This window comes from Pongo abelii, chromosome 17, assembly GCF_028885655.2.
Source record: "Pongo abelii isolate AG06213 chromosome 17, NHGRI_mPonAbe1-v2.0_pri, whole genome shotgun sequence".
Classification (NCBI taxonomy): Eukaryota; Metazoa; Chordata; class Mammalia; order Primates; family Hominidae; genus Pongo; species Pongo abelii.
The window spans coordinates 64,277,943-64,299,080 of NC_072002.2; the positions used below are offsets into that span (position 1 = coordinate 64,277,943).

At 43.6% G+C, this 21,138-nt stretch overlaps 1 long non-coding RNA gene across 2 annotated transcripts in view; it reads left to right on the forward strand.

Moving 5' to 3' along the window:
- Positions 1 to 21,138, forward strand: part of LOC103892986 (uncharacterized) — a 32,649-nt gene that overhangs the window by 689 nt on the left and 10,822 nt on the right. The gene's annotated exons all lie outside the window — the stretch shown is intronic.

Consider the following 21,138-nt stretch of genomic DNA (forward strand, 5'->3'; position numbering starts at 1 on the left):
TAATGTTGGCTCACTGCAACCTCCCCCTCCGGGGTTCAAGCGATTCTCCTGCCTCAGCCTCCCGAGTAGCTAGGATTACAGGTGCCCGCCACCATGCTCGGCTAATTTTTTGTATTTTTAGTAGAGACGAGGTTTCGCCATGTTGGCCAGGCTGGTCTGGAACTCCTGACCTCAAGTGATTGGCCGGCCTTGGGCAAGTGCTGAATTTAAACACGGCTCTCCCGAGGACTTCTATTGGGTTCTGCCTAGTGGTAACCGCGGAGGCTTCGCTTACTCTGTAGATCTCCTGGTAGCAGCAGGAAACAAGAAACCCTTAGCCTTTTCAAAGTAATAGCCATTCTCCTCACTGACCTGACAAAGACGGATGTCAAGTGGGCCCTGCAGGAGTTTGACAGTTTGTCCAAACAACTGTTTTTAGTTGAGGCTATAAATTCTTAGGAAAGGGTTTGTCAGTGTGGCACATTAAATCAGTTGGCCAGTATGGATTACTCTGACCATCTTCTTAGAAAACAACGTCTTTGGGGATTTTCAGATGAGTGAATATTCAGTGCTCTGTCTTTTAGCATTATCATCCACTTCCCCTGCCCCTCGTAGAATTCTCTTTAGAGGATTGGCTCCTGGGCCTCCAGGAGAGCGGGCAGTAGGGTAGGGTGGTTGGGGGAGAGGAAAGTCTTAATCCCTTGCCAGGGATTTACTTTGTTCTTCTCAGTCGGAGCCTCCCATACAATGCTGTTTTGAGCTTCACTTAGAAATTGGCTTTATTAGCTAGGAAAGGGGAATTCTTTTCACAACAGTCGGAAAGTGTAATCCCTTACTCAGGCGGCTGGAGTCCTTTTATTCGCCTCTCCGGACCTTGGGCTGCTGGCTGCTCCTCTCTGCCGCCTGGCTGTCTCCCTTACCTCCCAGAGTTAGGGTAATAGCTGACATTTTTCTTCACTAGGCTTTCCTAAGGGATTTCATTCCGTTTGTGAGACACTTTAATTCCTCAAGCTGCAAAGTTTTCTTTTTATTACTATAGCTCTACTTATTCTGCATAATTTTATTTATTTATTTATTTATTTATTTTGAGACAGAGTCTCGCTGTGTTGCCCAGGCTGGAGTGCAGTGGTGCCATCTCAGCTCACTGCAACCTCTGCCTCCCGGGTTCAAGCAATTCTCCTTCCTCAGCCTCCTGAGCAGCTGGGACTACAGGCACGTGCTACCATGCCCAGCTAATTTTTGTATTTTTAGTAGAGACGAGGTTTCATCATATTGGCCAGGCTGGTCTCGAACTCCTGACCTTTTGATCCACCTGCCTCAGCCTCCCAAAGTGCTGGGATTACAGGCGTGAGCCACCACGCCTGGCTTATTCTGCATAATTTTTGAGAGTTGTGAATTGTTTTAAGATCAAATTTAAAAGTACATTTTCTTTCTCATCTTGTCATTAACTGATGTTGGGTATGTGTGTGTGCTTGTGATTTCCCTGGCTGGGCCAGTGAATAACTTCAAAGAGGGCTGGTGCCTTGCCTTTAGTCTGCTGGATAGCACTCCTCCGGACCCTCCCTCTACTGAGCAGCTCCGTGGACCTGTGCAAATCTCTACCCAGCTTTGTTGGACAACAAAATACCCTGGAGAATATCAAGCCCTTTAACATACCCAGTTTGTGCTCCCAGACATAAGATCTCTTTGGATGTATGTGGGATTCCCATGAAGGAGAAGCTTCATTTCCAGCAAGAATCTGGCTTCCACCTAGACTTGGGAAACAGATACTGAAAAGCATATTGCTGATCAACTAGACAACCTGCTTCCACTCTTGATTGCCCCTGTAATCCATCTAGAACAGCCAGAGCAATTTATTTATTAAAAAATTTAAAATTGGCCAGGCGCGGTGGCTCACGCTTGTATCCCCAGCGCTTTGGGAGTCTGGGGTGGCAGATCACTTGAGGCCAGGAGTTCAAGATCAGCCCGGCCAACATGGTGAAACCCTGTCCTTACTAAAAATAGAAAAAGTTGCCAGGCAAGATGGCTTATGCCTGTAATCCCAGCACTTTGGGAGGCCGAGGCGGGTGGATCACGAGGTCAGGAGATGGAGACTATCCTGGCTAACACGGTGAAACCCCATCTCTCTCTACTAAAAATACAAAAATTAGCCGGGCATGGTGGCACACGCCTGTAGTCCCAGCTACTTAGGAGGCTGAGGCAGGAGCATGGCTTGAACCTGGGAGGCGGAGGTTGCAGTGAGCCGAGATCGCACCACTGCACTCCAGTCTGGGCGACAGAGTGAGTCTCTGTCTCAAAAAAACAAAAAGAAAAAGAAAAAAGAAAAGAAAATAAAAAATTAGCCGAGCATGGTGGCGCGTGCCTGTAATCCCAGGTCCTCGGGAGGCTGAGGCAGGAGAATCTCTTGAACCCGGGAGGCAGATGTTGCAGTGAGCCAAGATCGCACCATTGCACTCCAGCCTGAGTGACAGGGTGACTCCATCTCAATAAATAAATAAATAATAAGTAAAATTTTAAAATTATTCAAAAATTTAAAATTATTTATATGTGTTTTGTACAAAGTCAGATATAGCAGATAAGCAGATTAAGAAAATAAAATCCTTATATTTCCAAAAGATTAACCTTTAATATATCCTTCTAGTATAGTGTGAGATATATACTTCATGTGTGTATGTATATACATATATACTTACCAGGTGAAATTATACCGTACATGCTATTTCATAATCAGATTTTTTTCCAGTTAATCTCAATTTTACCATGTTGATACATTTTCATCTCTTCTAATACCTAACCTCAATTTTAGTTATCCCAGTTGTTCCCCAAATGTCCTTTCCAGTTGGTTTGTTCAAAGCAAGACCCACCAGGCACACTGACTCACACCTGTAATCCCAGCACTTTGTGAAGCTGAGGCAGGCAGATCACTTGAGGCCAGGAGTTCGAAACCAGCTTGGCCAACATGGTGAATCTCTGTCTCTACTAAAAATAGAAAAAATTAGCAGGGCGTGGTGGCACACACCTGTAGTCCCAGCTACTCTGGAGGCTGAGGCATGTGAATTGCTTGAAGCTGGGGGACAGAGGTTGCAGTGAGCTGAGATCATGTCACTACACTCCAGCCTGGGTGACAGAGCAAGGCTCTATCACAAACAAACAAACAAACAAAAGCAGCCACGCACACACAAAAAAATTGGAAACAAAGCAAGACCCAATCTAGGTCCCACATGACATCTGCTTGTTGTTTCTTTTTATTTTATTTTTGAGACACGGGTTTGCTGTCGCCCAAGCTAGAGTGTATTGGCGCGATCTCGGCTCACTGCAACCTCTGCCTCCGGGGTTCAAGTGATTCTCCTGCCTCAGCCTCCTGAGTAGCTGGGATTACAGTCGCCCACCATCACGCCTGTCTAATTTTTGTATTTTTAGTAGAGACTGGGTTTCACCATGTTAGCCAGGTTGGTCTTGAACTCCTGACCTCAGGTGATCTGCCTGTCTCAGCTTTCCAAAGTGTTGGGATTACAGGCATGAGCCACCGTGCCCGGCCAGATTGTCCTCTTTCATAATCAGTTTTAGAATCAGAAAATTTAACATTTACTATAATACTATTATCTAATCTAGAGACCATATTTAATTGCCGCCAATTATCCCAACAATATCTTTTATAGAATTTTTTTTTGGACGAAGAGCCAAATTCAGAATAAGACATTGTGTTTGGTTGCCATGTCTCTTTATTTTTCTTTAATCTGAATAGCTTAGCATTCTTTGTAAAAAGAGCTTTCTCTTATTAACTGGGGTGATTTGGTTGTTCTAAAATACAGTTTCTAGAACTATAATAACTATAACTAGAAAATATAATCTTTAAAAAATATAAACTATATAATATAACACTCCCCACTTCTCTCCAAAGCACTTCCCAGGTTAAAACCCTTGAAAGACTTCACATTTCACACCCAGTAAAGTCCAAACTGCTTACTGTGCTGTGCAGGCTGATCTAGTTCCAGGCCCTCATTTCCTATCCTTTTCCTCTGCACTGACTTTGCTCCAGCCACATTGGCTCCTTGCTGCTTCAGGGATACAGTTAACTCATTCCTGTCTTGATGCCTTTGCTTTTGCCCTTCCTTCCATGTAAGATGATTTACAACTAGGTCTTCACGTGTTGGCTTCTTCCAGTCACTGAAGCCTTAACTCCTTCCCTGATACAGTCTATGGAGCTCCTCTCTGACATAATCTTGTTTTATTGTCTTCACAACATATCTCACTGAATGAAATTATCACGTTTATTAGTTTTCTTCTTAAATTTCTATCTCCTTTTCAAAAAATGTAAGCTTCATTAAGACATAGATCTTTTTTTTTTTTTTTTGAGACAGTCTTGCTCTGTCGCCCAGGCTGGAGTATAGTAGCATGATCTTGGCTCACTGCAACCTCCGACTCCTGGGTTTCAATGATTCTCCTGCCTCAGGCTCCCCAGTAGCTGGGATTACCGGCGCATGCCACCACGGCTAATTTTTGTATTTTTAGTAGAGAGGGGATTTCGCTATTTTGGCAAGGCTGGTCTCGAACTCCTGAGCTCAGGTCATCTGCCCACCTCAGCCTCCCAAAAGTGCTGGGATTACAGGCATGAGCAACTGCGCCTGGCAGAAGACATAGTTCTTGTTTGTCTTTTTTCCCTCCAGTGCCTAGAATATTTTTTTTGTTTATAATAAGTTCTCAACAAATATTTCTTGAATTACAACATAATACTGGAAGTCCTAGCCAGAGCAATTAGGCAAAAGAAAGAAAAAAAGGACATTCAATTTGAAAAGAAGGAAGTAAAATAGTCCCTGTTTACAGATGACATGATTTTATATATAGAAAAATCAGGCCGGACGCGGTGGCTCACGCCTGTAATCCCAGCCCTTTGGGTGGTAGAGGATGGTGGATCACTTGAGGTCAGGAGTTCGAGACTAGACTGGCCAACATGGCGAAACCCTGTCTCTACTAAAAATACAAAAAAATTAGCTGGGCGTGGTGGCACATGCCTGTAATCCCAGTTACTCAAGAGGCTGAGGTAGGAAAATCGCTTGAACCTGGGAGGCGGGGGTTGCAGAGAGCCGAGATCACACCACCACACTCTAGCCTGGGCAACAGAGCAAGACTCTGTCTCAAAAAAAAAAGAAAAATATAAAGACTCTACTCAATAACTCTCAGAACTAATAAGTGAATTTAGTAAAGTTGCAGGGTACAAAATCAATATTCAAAAACAAGTAGCATTTCTAGACACAAACAAGAAAAGAAATCAAGATGGCACAATGGTGTACATCTGTAATCCCAGCTACGCAGGAGGCTGAGGCAGGCAGATTGCTTGAGCCCAGTAGTTCAGACAAACATAGCAAGACTCCCATCTCAAAAAAAAGAAAAAAAATTTAAAAGGTAATCCCATTTACCATAGTTACACCCCAACCCCCCCCCAAAAAAAGCCCCAAACCCTAAGAATAATTTTTTTTTTGAGATGGAGTTTTGCTCTTGTTGCCCAGGCTGGAGTGCAATGGTGCAATCTCAGCTCACTGCAACCTCCGCCTCTTGGGTTCAAGTGATTCTCCTGCCTCAGTCTCCCAAGTAGCTGGGATTACACCTGCCACCACGCCTGGCTAATTTTTGTATTTTTAGTAGAGACAGGGTTTCACCATGTTGGCCAGGATGGTCTTGATCTCTTTGCCTCGTGATTCACCTGCCTTGGCCTCCCAAAGTGCTGGGATATCAGGCGTGAGCTGCTGTGCTCGACCTAATTTTTGTATTTATTTATTTATTTATTTTGAGATGGAGTCTTGCTCTTTGCCCAGGCTGGAGTGCTGTGGCATGATCTTGGCTCACTACAAGCTCCGCCTCCCGGGTTCACGCCATTCTCCTGCCTCAGCCTCCCAAGTAGCTGGGACTACAGGCGCCCACCACCATGCCCAGCTAATTTTTTTTTTTTTTTGTATTTTTAGTAGAGACAGGGTTTCACCATGTTGGCCAGGATGGTCTTGATCTCCTGACCTCGTGATCCGCCCACCTCGGCCTCTCAAAGTGCTGGGATTATAGGTGAGAGCCACCGCACCTGGCCAATTTTTGTATTTTTTAGTAGAGATGGAGTTTCACCATGTTGGCCAGGCTGGTCTCTAACTCCTGACCTCAGGTGATCCACCCACCTTGGCCTCCCAAAGTGCTGGGATTACAGGTGTGAGCCACCAAGCCCGGCCCCTAAGAATAAATTTAACCAAGGAAGTAAGAAAATATCTGCAAGGCAAACTAAAGAATACCAACGAAAGAAATTGAAGAGAACATGAATTGGAAGATGCCGGGCGCGGTGGCTCACGCCTGTAATCCCAGCACTTTGGGAAGCCAAGCGGAGGTGGATCACCTGAGGTCAGGAGTTCAAGACCAGCCTGGCCAACATGGTGAAACCGTCTCTACTAAAAATACAAAAAGATTAGCTGGGCATGGTGGTGCATGCCTGTTAATCCCAGCTACTCAGGAGGCTGAGGCAGAAGAATTGCTTGAATCCAGGAGGCGGAGGTTGCAGTGAGCTAAGATTGTGCCACTGCACTCCAGCCTGGGACGACGGAGCGAGACTCCATCTCAAAAAAGAAAAAATAAATAAATAAATAAATAAATAAAAAAAATATAAATAAATAAATTGGAAGATATCCCATGCTCATGGGTCGGAATAACTAATATTGTTTTTTTTTTTTTTTTTTTTTTTTTTTATTTATTTATTTTTTTTATTTTATTATTATTATTATTATACTTTAGGTTTTATGGTACATGTGCACAATGTGCAGGTAAGTTACATATGTATACATGTGCCATGCTGGTGCGCTGCACCCACCAACTCGTCATCTAGCATTAGGTATATCTCCCAATGCTATCCCTCCCCCCTCCCCCCACCCCACAACAGTCCCCAGAGTGTGATGTTCCCCTTCCTGTGTCCACGTGTTCTCATTGTTCAATTCCCACCTATGAGTGAGAATATGCGGTGTTTGGTTTTTTGTTCTTGCGATAGTTTACTGAGAATGATGATTTCCAATTTCATCCATGTCCCTACAAAGGACGTGAACTCATCATTTTTTATGGCTGCATAGTATTCCATGGTGTATATGTGCCACATTTTCTTAATCCAGTCTATCATTGTTGGACATTTGGGTTGGTTCCAAGTCTTTGCTATTGTGAATAATGCGGCAATAAACATACGTGTGCATGTGTCTTTATAGCAGCATGATTTATAGTCCTTTGGGTATATACCCAGTAATGGGATGGCTGGGTCGAATGGAATTTCTAGTTCTAGATCCCTGAGGAATCGCCACACTGACTTCCACAAGGGTTGAACTAGTTTACAGTCCCACCAACAGTGTAAAAGTGTTCCTATTTCTCCACATCCTCTCCAGCACCTGTTGTTTCCTGACTTTTTAATGATTGCCATTCTAACTGGTGTGAGATGGTATCTCATTGTGGTTTTGATTTGCATTTCTCTGATAGCCAGTGATGGTGAGCATTTTTTCATGTGTTTTTTGGCTGCATCAATGTCTTCTTTTGAGAGGTGTCTGTTCATGTCCTTTGCCCACTTTTTGATGGGGTTGTTTGTTTTTTTCTTGTAAATTTGTTGGAGTTCATTGTAGATTCTGGATATTAGCCCTTTGTCAGATGAGTAGGTTGCGAAAATTTTCTCCCATTTTGTAGGTTGCCTGTTCACTCTGATGGTAGTTTCTTTTGCTGTGCAGAAGCTCTTGAGTTTAATTAGATCCCATTTGTCAATTTTGGCTTTTGTTGCCATTGCTTTTGGTGTTTTAGACATGAAGTCCTTGCCCATGCCTATGTCCTGAATGGTAATGCCTAGGTTTTCTTCTAGGGTTTTTATGGTTTTAGGTCTAACATTTAAGTCTTTAATCCATCTTGAATTGATTTTTGTATAAGGTGTAAGGAAGGGATCCAGTTTCAGCTTTCTACATATGGCTAGCCAGTTTTCCCAGCACCATTTATTAAATAGGGAATCCTTTCCCCATTTCTTGTTTTTGTCAGGTTTGTCAAAGATCAGATACTTGTAGATATGTGGCATTATTTCTGACGGCTCTGTTCTGTTCCATTGATCTATATCTCTGTTTTGGTACCAGTACCATGCTGTTTTGGTTACTGTAGCCTTGTAGTATAGTTTGAAGTCAGGTAGTGTGATGCCTCCAGCTTTGTTCTTTTGGCTTAGGATTGACTTGGCGATGCGGGCTCTTTTTTGGTTCCATATGAACTTTAAAGTAGTTTTTTCCAATTCTGTGAAGAAAGTCATTGGTAGTTTGATGGGGATGGCATTGAATCTGTAAATTACCTTGGGAAGGATGGCCATTTTCATGATATTGATTCTTCCTACCCATGAGCATGGAATGTTCTTCCATTTGTTTGTATCCTCTTTTATTTCCTTGAGCAGTGGTTTGTAGTTCTCCTTGAAGAGGTCTTTCACATCCCTTGTAAGTTGGATTCCTAGGTATTTTATTCTCTTTGAAGCAATTGTGAATGGGAGTTCACTCATGATTTGGCTCTCTGTTTGTCTGTTATTGATGTATAAGAATGCTTGTGATTTTTGCACATTGATTTTGTATCCTGAGACTTTGCTGAAGTTGCTTATCAGCTTAAGGAGATTTTGGGCTGAGACAATGGGGTTTTCTAGATATACTATCATGTCATCTGCAAACAGGGACAATTTGACTTCCTCTTTTCCTAATTGAATACCCTTGATTTCCTTCTCCTGCCTAATTGCCCTGGCCAGAACTTCCAACACTATGTTGAATAGAAGTGGTGAGAGAGGGCATCCCTGTCTTGTGCCAGTTTTCAAAGGGAATGCTTCCAGTTTTTGCCCATTCAGTATGATATTGGCTGTGGGTTTGTCATAAATAGCTCTTATTATTTTGAGATACGTCCCATCAATTCCTAATTTATTGAGAGTTTTTAGCATGAAGGGTTGTTGAATTTTGTCAAAGGCCTTTTCTGCATCTATTGAGATAATCATGTGGTTTTTGTCTTTCGTTCTGTTTATATGCTGGATTACATTTATTGATTTGCGTATATTGAACCAGCCTTGCATCCCAGGGATGAAGCCCACTTGATCATGGTGGATAAGCTTTTTGATGTGCTGCTGGATTCGATTTGCCAGTATTTTATTGAGGATTTTTGCATCAATGTTCATCAAGGATATTGGTCTAAAATTCTCTTTTTTTGTTGTGTCTCTGCCAGGCTTTGGTATCAGGATGATGCTGGCCTCATAAAAAGAGTTAGGGAGGATTCCCTCTTTTTCTATTGATTGGAATAGTTTCAGAAGGAATGGTGTCTCTCAGATCACAGTGCAATCAAGCTAGAACTCAGGATTAAGAATCTCACTCAAAACCGCTCAACTACGTGGAAACTGAACAACCTGCTCCTGAATGACTACTGGGTACATAACGAAATGAAGGCAGAAATAAAGATGTTCTTTGAAACCAACGAGAACCAAGACACAACATACCAGAATCTCTGGGATGCATTCAAAGCAGTGTGTAGAGGGAAATTTATAGCACTAAATGCCCACAAGAGAAAGCAGGAAAGATCCAAAATTGACACCCTAACATCACAATTAAAAGAACTAGAAAAGCAAGAGCAAACACATTCAAAAGCTAGCAGAAGGCAAGAAATAACTAAAATCAGAGCAGAACTGAAGGAAATAGAGACACAAAAAACCCTTCAAAAAATAAATGAATCCAGGAGCTGGTTTTTTGAAAGGATCAACAAAATTGATAGACCGCTAGCAAGATTAATAAAGAAAAAAAGAGAGAAGAATCAAATAGATGCAATAAAAAATGATAAAGGGGATATCACCACCGATCCCACAGAAATACAAACTACCATCAGAGAATATTACAAACACCTCTATGCAAATAAACTAGAAAATCTAGAAGAAATGGATAAATTCCTCAACACATACACCCTCCCAAGACTAAACCAGGAAGAAGTTGAATCTCTGAATAGACCAATAACAGGAGCTGAAATTGGGGCAATAATCAATAGCTTACCAACCAAAAAAAGTCCAGGTCCAGATGGATTCACAGCCGAATTCTACCAGAGGTACAAGGAGGAGCTGGTACCATTCCTTCTGAAACTAATATTGTTAAAATAACCATACTACCCAAAGCAATCTACAGATTCAACTAAAATCTCTATCAAAATACTGATGACATTCTTCATAGAAATAGAAAAACAATCCTAAAATTTGTACCAAACCACAAAGGACTGTATAGCCAAAGGAATCTTGAGCAAAAAGTAAAGAGCTGGAGGCATGAGCAAAAAGTACAAAGCTGGAGGCATGATGCTACTAGACTTTAAAATATACTACAAAGCTATAATAACAGCATGGTACTGGCATAAAAAGAGACACATAAACCAATGGAACAAAATAGAGAACCCAAAAGTAAATTCACGTAACTATAGCCAACTGATTTTTGACCAAGATGCCAAGAACACTCATTGAGCAAAGGGTGATCACTTCAATAAATGATTCTGGTTATTTTTATGCAGAAAAATTAAACTAGAACCTCACCTCTCACGCTATACAAAAATCAACTGAAAATGCATCAAAAACCTAAATGTAAGATTTAAAACTATAAAACTACTAGGAGAAGGTCAGGTGCAGTGGCTCACGCTTGTAATCCTAGCACTTTGGGAAGCGAAGGCAGGTGGATCACACCGGAGGTCAGGAGTTCAAGACCAGCCTGGCCAACATGGTGAAACCCCATTTCTACTAAAAATACAAAAAATTAGCCAGGTGTGGTGGCGGGTGCCTGTAATCCCAGCTACTTGGGAGGCTGAGGCAGGAGAATCACTTGAACCTGGGGGTCGGAGGTTGCAGTGAGCCGAGATTGCACCACTTCACTCCAGCCTGGGCAAAAAAGCAAAACTGCATCTGAAAACAAACAAACAAACAAAAACAGAAACAAAAAACAAAACTACTAGGAGAAAACATAGGACAAATACTTTAGGACATTGGCTCGGGAAAATATTTTATGAATAAGACCTCAAAAGCAACAAAAGCAGAAAAAGCAAAAATAAACAAATGGGATGATATCAAACTAAAAAGTTTCTGCACAGCAAAGAAAACAGTCAACACAGTGAAAAGACAACCTAAAGAATGGGAGAAAGTATTTTCAAACTATTTATCTAACAGGGAATTAATATCCAGAATACGCAAGGAACTCAAACATCTCAACAGCAAAAAACCAAACAATCTAATTAAAAAGTGGGTGAATGACCTGAACAGACATTTCTTAAAAGAAGATGTACATATGGCAAATAAATATATGAAAAAATGCTCAACATCACTAATCATCAGGGAAATGCAAATTAAAACCACAATGAGGTATCATCTCTTCCCAGTTAGAACTGCTATTATCAAAAAGACAAAAGCTAACAAATTCTAGCACGTATGTAGAGAAAAGAGAATTCTTATGCACTGCTGCTGGGAATGTAAACTAGTATGGCCACTGTGGAGAACTGTATGGAGGGTCCTTAAAAAACTACAAATAGAACTACCACATGATCCAGCAATTCCACTACTGGGCATTTACCCAAAGAAAAGGAGATCAGTATATTGAAGAAACGTCTGCATCCTCATGTTTATTGCAGCAATATTCGCACTAGCCAAGATATGGAAATGACCTAGGTGTTTAACAACAGATGAATGTATAAAGAAATCGTGATATAAATACAAAATGGAATACTATTCGGCCATAAAAATGAATGAAATTCTGTCATTTGAGGCAACATGGCTGGAACTGGAGGACATTATGTTAAGTGAAATAAGCCAGATGCCAGGCGCGGTGGCTCACGCCTGTAATCCCAGCACTTTGGGAGGCCGAGGTCGGCGGATCACCTGAGGTCAGGAGTTCAAGACCAGCCTGGCCAACATGTTGAAACCCCATCTCTACTAAAAATACAAAAAGTAGCTGGTCGTGATGGCGGTCACCTGTAATCCCAGCTACTCAGGAGGCTGAGGCAGGAGAATTGCTTGAACCCAGGAGTGAGAGGTTGCGGTGGGCCGAGATCGTACCATTGCACTCCAGCCTGGGTGACGAGCAAATCTCCATCTCAAAAAAAAAAAACAAAACAAACAAACAAAAAAAACCCCCACCAGAACAGCAGGTTAAACCCTGCACATTCTCATTCATGTGTGGAAGCTAAGAAAAGTTTATCTTATAGAAGTAAAAAGTAGAACAGAGGATACTAGAAGCTGGAAGGGTAGGGAAAGGGATAGGGAGAGATTTGCTAAAGGATACAAAATTACAGCTAGATAAGAGGAATAAGGTTTAATGTTCTCTACCACTGTAGGATGACTATAGTTAACAATAATATATAGTTTCAAATAGCTAGAGGGAGGATATTGAATGTTCCCAACACAAAGAAATGATAAATGTTTGAGATGATGGGTATGTGAATTACCTTGATCTATCTGATCACTATACATGATGTGTATCAAAACATCATTATGTACCCCATAAATATGTACAATTATTATGTGTTAATTAAAAAACTTTTTTAAAATAGTCAAATTAATCACACACACAAGGGAAAATTCAACAGACAAAAATCTCCAAAGTCCAGGGCTGTCTCTTGCTTGCAATGGATAATCTACACCAGTTGTTTCCTCCATGATCCCTGCTCCCGATGGTGGTCCTCTTCCATGATTTCAGGTCTCACTGGGCTCTAGTAGCTCCATCTTCTCCTTTCCTCCTCTATCCAGGGGAGGTGACCAGTCTTTGTTTGTTTGCTCCCTTAACTCTATCTATGCCTCTACTGGGAGTCCCTTCATTAGGGTTTTTTCACTTGAGCTACGCTTGGCAAATTCTGTTTCTAGCTGGGACCCTGGATGATGGACACAGTCAGGAGTAACCACCATGCCCTGGCAATAAATGATGGTTCAGCTGCGTGAGCACTGTCTATATGTGCAGTCAGCGGCTTCCCCGTCCTCCTCTTCACCATGTTCCATTTCTTTTCAACGTGCTAACTCCTTTATACTAACAATTATTAAAGAGTTGATTTCCTCTACATACCCAGTGACAAATACTCTTCTAAAAACTTGAAGGGGACAATGAGACTGGGATTAACATACCTATGTAGAGTCGGCAATGCAGTTAGATATGATTCGTGCCTGGATATCTGACTTCATTTCTAAAATTCCACCAGTGACTAATTATGTTAGAGTTGCCTTCTTCTGTCTTTCCTCTTGTAAAATTCATCTATTTCTGGAATGAATATTAATATTTATTGAATGCTTTTTTTTTTTTTTTGAGACAGAGTCTCACTCTGTCTCCCAGTCTGGAGTGCAGTGGCATGATCTCAGCTCACTGCAACCTCTGCCTCCCAGGCTCAAGAGATTCTAGTGCCTCAGCCTCCCAAGTAGCTGGAATTACAAGTGCGCGCCAGCATGCTTGGCTAATTTTTGTAATTTTTTTTTTTTTTTTTTTTTTAAGTAGAAACAGGGTTTTGCCATGTTGGCCAGACTGGTTTCGAACTCCTAACTTCAAGTGATTTGCCCTCCTTGGCCTCCCAAAGTGCTGGGATTACAGGCATGAGCCACTGCGCCCGGCCTGAATGCTTATTTTATGTGAGTTACTTTCGCATTCATTAAATCAAATAATCTTTACAACGCAATTTTTTTGTTACAAGAAAGGTTAACTAACCCAGTAAATGGCAGAGCTGGAGCAGGACGGAACCCCAGGCCTCCTAGCATGAATCCTTTGTGTTCTTGGGGAGAGGAATACATTCAGTCTCACGCTTCTTAGTGTCAATGAATATTTTAGGTAATGGAAAGTAATTCTGGAGCCCAGAGAGAAGACAGGATGGAACTATGATGAAGGGGAAGACATGAAAATACAGCTAATTATTTAGCGAGCATCTACTTGCATGTTGAGCACTGGGTATGGTTCCTCCCACATATTCCCCAGAATAACTTTGTAAGGAGGATTGTACTACCCACGTTTTACAGAAGATGAACTTGGGGCCCCGGGAAGTTTGGTAGTTTGCCCAAGGTCCTACTGCCAGTTAGCGGTTGGGAATGCATTATGTATAGACCTAGGTGAGCCTGACACTGTTTGCTTTCTTTCCATTACACCTGCCTGTCATGGGAGAGAATTTCAGAAAAGGGATACCAAAATTATGGGAAAACTTGTCTTGGGTATTGCCAAGGGTTAGTCCAGAAAGAAGCCCTAAATAAATACTACTATTCACAAAAACTTCATTTCTGTGGTGGAGTGGCTGAGGGACACCATGGGCCACTAGATGGCACCAGTTCAGCATCGGAAGAATCTTTTCCCCATCATTTTTGTGGGCAAAGGGTGCATGTAGCACCCTGTCCTTGCTCCCCAGGGTGGGACAAGAGAATGAGTACCAGCAGGTGAATGCTGCAGGGGCCGTCTTGGAGTCTGTCTGACATAGCATCTCTGGAGTGGGCAATTTTTTTCTTTTAAGACCCAGGTGCAAGTGATTCTTTTGCCTCGGCCTCATAATTAGCTGGGATTACAGGCATGTGCTCCATGCCCGGCTAATTTTTTGTATATATATATATATATATATATATATTTTTTTTTTTTTTGAGACAGAGTCTCACTCTGTCGCGCAGGCTGGAGTGCAGTGGCACGATCTCAGCTCACTGCAACCTCTGCCTCCATGGGTTCAAGCGATTCTCCTGCCTCAATGTCCTGAGTAGCTGGGATTAAAGGGGCATGCCACCACGCTAGCTAATTTTTGTATTTATTTATTTATGAGACGAAGTCTCGCTGTCACCAGGCTGGAGTGCAGCGGCACGACCTCTGCTCACTGCAACCTCTGCCTCTTGGGTTCAAGTGATTCTCCTGCCTCAGCCTCCCAAGAAGCTGGGACTACAGGTGTGTGCCACCACACCCAGCTAATTTTTGTATTTTTTGTGGAGACGAGGTTTCACCATGTTGGCCAGGATGGTCTTGATCTCTTGACCTCGTGATTTGCCTGCCTCAGCCTCCCAATGTGCTGAGATTATAGGCGTGAGCCACTGTGCCCAACCTAATTTTTGTATTTTTTAGTAGAGATGGGGTTTCACCAAGTTGGCCAGGCTGGTCTTGAATTCTTGACCTCAAATGATCTTCCCACCTCGGCCTCCCAAAGTGCTGGGATTACAGGCCTGAACCACCGCGCCCGGCCCAGTTTTTGTATTTTTTGGTAGAGAGGGGGTTTCTCCATGTTGGCCAGGTTGGTCTTGAACTCCTAACCTCAAGTGATCTGCCTGCCCCGGCCACCTGAAGTGCTGGGATTACAGGCGTGAGCCACCATGCCTGGCCTGGAGTGGGCATTGCTATTCCCTTTACACAGGTGAGGGAAATGAAGATAAGCAATACTGAGTAACTTGCCAAGGGTACTTAGGTATAAAGTTATAGACAAGGGATTTCAAACCAGGCCTGTCTGATTTGCAGCTTGTAATTAGTGTATTACTAGGTAGATTGGGAATGTTTGGCCTGGAACAGAAAAGACCCTGGAGTGGGATCCATGTTGACAGTCTTCTGGGACTTGAATCACAGCATGGATGAGGGTACAGAACTAAATCCAATAGGTGGGAATTATCAGGAGTAGATTTTTTTTTTTTTGAGACGGAGTCTCACTCTGTCTCCCAGGCTGAAGTGCAGTGGCATGATCCCGGCTCACTGCAACTTCCGCCTCCTGGGTTCAAGAGATTCTCCTGCCTCAGCCTCCCGAGTAGCTGGGATTATAGGCACCCACCACCATGCCTGGCTAATTTTTGTATTTTTAGTAGAGACAGGGTTTCACCATGTTGGCCAGGCTGGTCTTGAACTCCTGACTGATCCACCTACCTCGGCCTCCCAAAGCACTGGGATTACAGATGTGAGCCACCATGCCCGGCCAGGAGTAGATTTTTAAAAAAAGTTAATACATGATAAGATTTTGCTGGGCATGGTGGCTTATGCCTGTAACCCCAGCACTTTGGGAGGCCGAGGCGGGAGGATCGCTTAAGCCCAGGAGTTGGAGACTAGCCTGGGCAATGTAGTGAGATCCCATCATTACAAAAAATAATAATAAAAAAATAGCCAGGTTTGGTGGCCCATGCTTATGGTTCCAACTACTCTGGAGGCCGAGGTGAGAGAATCGCTGAGCTTGGAAATCAAGGCTACAGTGAGCCATGATCACACCACTGCACTCCAGCCTGGGCACCAGAGTGAGACCCTGTCTAAAAAAAAAAAAAAAAGATTATATTTAACTCATTAAAAAGAAAACTGGACAATCCAGGCCAGGTGTGGTGGCTCATGCTTGTAATACCAGCACTTTGGGAGGCCAAGGCAGGTGGATCACTTGAAGTCAGGGGTTCAAGACCAGCCTGGGCAATATGGTGAAATCCTGTCTCCACTAAAAATACAAAATTAGCCAGGCATGGTGCCATGCACTTGTAATCCCAGTTACTCTGGAGGCTGAGGCAGGAGAATCACTTGAACTCGGGAGGCAGAGGTTGCAGTGAGCTGAGATTGTGCCACCACATACCAGCCTGGGCGACAGAGTGAGATTGTGTCTCAAAAAACAATGAAACAAAACAAGACAAAAACAAAGGACAATCCAGGCCAGGTGCGGTGGCTCATGCCTGTAATTCCAGCACTTTGGGAGGCCCAGGTGGGTGGATCACCTGAGGTCAAGAGTTAGAGACCAGCCTGGCCAACATGGTAAAACCCCATCTCTACTAAAAATACAAAAATTAGCCGGGTGTGGTGGCACGTGCCTGTCGTCCCAGCTACTCAGGAGGCTGAGGCATGAGAATTGCTTGAACCCAGGAGGAGGAGATTGCAGTGAGCTGAGATTGTGCCATGCATTCGAGCTTGGGTGACAGAGGGAGACTCAAAAAAAAAAAGGACAATCCAAAGAAGATTGGGAATATTAAAATAAAGGCGTAAATGGAGGTGAAACTTTTTTTTTTTTTGAGATGGAGCCTGGCTCTGTCACCCAGGCTGCAGTGCAGTGGTGCGATCTTGGCTCACTGCAACATCCACCTCCTGGGTTCAAGCAATTCTCCTGCCCCAGCCTCCCTAGTAGCTGGGATTACAGGCACGTGGTCATAATCCACCATGCCTGGGTAATTTTTGTATTTTTAGTAGAGACAGGGTTTCACCATGTTGGCCAGGCTGGTGTTGAACTCCTGACCTCAGGTGATCCACCTGCCTTGACTTCCCAAAGTGCTGGGATTACAGGCGTGAGACACCACGCCCAGCCTGAAACAGGTTTTTCCTTAATGGTGGTGGTGGTGAAGTGGGAGAATTGTCACTCCACTGGATGGAGTTCGTTTGCATGTGTTTAAAAGATAATTATTTTCCTTTTTTTGTGTGCGATGTGGACTCTTGCTCTGTCACTCAAGCTGGAGTGAAATGGTGTGATGTCAGCTCACTGCAACCTCTGACTCCCAGGTTCAAACAAGTCTCCTGCCTCAGCCTCCTGAGTAGCTGATATTACAGGCGCCCGCCTAATTTTTGTATTTTTTAGTAGAGACGAGGTTTCACCATGTTGGCCAGGCTGGTCTTGAACTCCTGACCTCAACTGATCCATCCGTCTTGGCCTCCGAAAATGCTGGGATTACGGGTGTGAGCTACTGTGCCCAACCTATTTTCTATTGTTATAATTTATCTGTAACTTATAAAGTCATAAAATAGCCTGGGTGCAGTGGCTCATGCCTGTAATCTTAGCACTTTGGGAGGCTGAGGCAGGCGCATCCCCTGAGGTCAGGAGTTCAAGACCAGCCTGGCCAACATGACCAAAAACCCCATCTCTACTAAAAATGCAAAAATTAGCCGGGTGTTGTGGTTGGCACCTGTAATCCCACCTACTTGGGAGGCTGAGACAGGAAGAATTGCTTGAACTCCGGAGGTGGAGGTTGCAGTGAGCTGAGGTGGTGCCACTGTACTCCACCCTGGGCAACAGAGTGAGACTTTGTCTCAAAAAAAAAAAAAAAAAAAAAAGCAGAGGGTCTGGATTTCTAGATAATATGAAGGGAGGGCATTGCAAAACCCAGCAGCAGTGGAAGGAAATACCCTGGAGGAAGTTGAACTTTACCCCGCTTGGGAATCTATCCAGGTCTGAAGCCCCTCTACCGAGGTCCCCAGAATGTTCCCCCCTTTCCCCACTGAGTCTGCTGGGGAGTAAAGTCCAAGATGACAGCTCAGTTGTTCCCACGTGGCAGTGTCCTCTGAGGGATCCAAATAAACCTGGAGTTTTATTATCCTGACTGTGCCGATAAGGAGACTGGCTGACCCAGGTAGAGAAAGTGGAGGCCACTGTCCAGTATCTCTTGGCAGGTCACACTCATTCCTTTTCTGTTCACATCAGCTGGGCTTGTAACAGCTCCCAGTGATAGTGTATCCAGGCTGGTCACCCGATGGTGGAGTGTTGTCCATTTGGAAGGCCCAGAGCAATGAGCTGAACTGAACAACTCACCCCACAATTTACTGCTCCTAGAACAAATTCCTTGTCTTGCTGATAATTCTCTTGTGTATGGCTGCAACTATCAGCTCTGCGACAATGTGCATAACTTTGCATGGATGATAAAGCTCCATTTATTTACTTGGCTGAATAGAGTTATTATACTATTACTTCCTCTATGAGTTTCTGACATAAAGTCAGACAAACTCAAATGCAAGCTTATTTATTTATTTATTTATTTATTTGTTTGTTTGTTTGTTTGTTTATTTATTTATTTTTGAGACTGAGTCTCGCTCTGTTGCCCAGGCTGCAGTGCAGTGGCACAATCTTGGCTCACTACAACTTCCACCTCCCAAGTTCAAGTGATTCTCCTGCCTCAGCCTCCCGCATAGCTGGGATTACAGATGGGCACCATGCTAATTTTTGTATTTTTTAGTAGAGATGGGGTTTTGCCATGTTGGCCAGGCTGGTCTTGAATTCCTGACCTCAAGTGATTTGCCCACCTTGGTCTCCCAAAGTGCTGGGATTATGGGCATGAGCCACCATGCCCAGCCTCAAATGCAAGCTTTTCTATTATCATATTAATCCTGCTGAATGAATTTGGAGCTCGAGTCCTATGGGGGGCAAGGGTCTAGAGGTCAAAGCTGTTCTCTTGAATCCTGGTGTCACTGACGTGTGCATAAGGCTTTGCTTGTTCATACTCTCTCAGGCAGAAGTGTAATTTGAGGAAAATGGACTGTGCATGTGTGTGCACATGCATGTGTGTGCATACATGTCCTATAAGAATGAGAATGGGTGCCCACTTTTCTTGGCTCCTCTCCCTTGTGCCTCTGGGCCTTTCTGCCTGAATGAGCTGGCCTGGAAATCCTTGTCCATTTCTCTCATTCAATGACCAGAGCACCAACTATGGAGTTTGGAAACCTGGCTCCAGCCCTGATTCTGGCATTGACATGCTCCATAACATTGGTGAAAGCAACTGGCCTCTTTGAACATCCCTTCCTGGTGTGTGGCAGGAAACATTTGGTTTCCTTGAACTGAACTCACCTGACAACCGGAAGATTTGCCTGAACCATCTCCTCTGCTGGGTAGCTGTAGGGATTAAATGATGTAACAGAAGGTAAAGCAGGATTTTTTTTTAACTTTTATCTATTTTCAATGCCCTCCTATGTATCTTCAAGGCCAGAGCCTTCTGAGATACTCCAGCCCACAGTGACTGCTCTCCTCTGATCTGTCACTTCTTTAGCCTTATACTGCTTTGCTTATTATGATCTATTTATGTTGTTGCACTTTATCCACTTGTCTTGTCCATAAGCTCTTTTTCTGCCCTTTTGAATCTTTTCAGTGGCTAGTGTGCTGCCTTCATCATAACTGATTTCAGTATGTCTTTCTGGATTGACTACTTCATTGAATCTGGAATATGGGGAAGGAGACTTAGTGTAAAGGGACCACCCAATACAAGGTCTGAGACTATTTTATGCCATATTTCATGGTGGAATAAGGAATGAATAACACAATCTGAATGAATAATGCAGTGCATCATGAGTTGGGAAGGGAGAAAAAAAAGAGTATCTGTACATGTCATTTTCTTTCTTCCTTTCTTTCTTTTTTTTTTTTTTTTTTTTGATGGAGTCTTGCTCTGTTACCCAGGCTGGAGTGCAGTGGCATGATCTTGGCTCACTGCAACCTCTGCCTCCTGGGTTCAAGCAATTCTCCTGCCTCAGCCGCCCAAGTAGCTCGGATTGTAGGAGCACACCACTGCACCTGGCTAATTTTTGTATTTTTGGTAGAGATGGGGTTTCACCATGGTGGCCAGGCTGGTTTCAAACTCCTGACCTCGAATGATCCGCCTGCCTCAGCCTCCCAAAGTGCTGGGATTACAGGCATGAGCCACCGCGCCCGACATATGCATGTCATTTTCAATCATTTTGACTTGAATCACCTGGTTTTATTTGGTCAATGAAAGCAGAGGACAATGGTCAAACTTACTATTTGGGTCTTTGAGACAAAGTAACCAGCAGATCGACTGTCTTTTCTGCTCAGCAGAACTTGCTGGCGCTGGAAGCCATGAGGAGTAACTGAACTGAGGCAAATAGGCTCATAGCTGGGGAGGAAACAGCAACATAGCAACATTTTTATTTTTGCCTTATTGGTGTAACCTTGTTCACAAGGAAGACATGGAAGGGAAAGAACTTGGAGAGTGAGAGAGGAAACAAAAAAGAAAGATTGTGAGGAAGGGCCGGGAGGAAGCAAATAGAGCTTCCAGTTCATACTTGGGGAGTATTCAAAGTGTCCGTGGGAGAGGTATGGGTGGGCTTGCTTCATATGCAGGGAGAGGCCTGGCCAGACCCACCTTCCTCCCAGCTCTGACCCCAGAGTGAGGTCAATGTCCAGTTTCCAAGTGAATGATTCTCAGACCCCACCCTTTCCCCAGCAGGTAGCAAAGGCCGCCTCACCTATGCACAAGCCTGAGCTCAGAGATTCTCTCAAGCCCCAGTGTCAGTGCTCTCCAGGTCAAGAGAACCAACAGAGTATATAGCTATAGAGAAGTTTATTTTAAGGCATTGGCTCACGTGACGATGGAGGCTGGTAAGTCCAAAATCTGCAGGGTAGGCCTGCAGCCTGGAAACCCAGTGAAGAGTTGCAGTTTGAGTCCAAAGGCAGTCTGCTGGCAGAATTCCCTCTTGCTCCTGAGCAAAA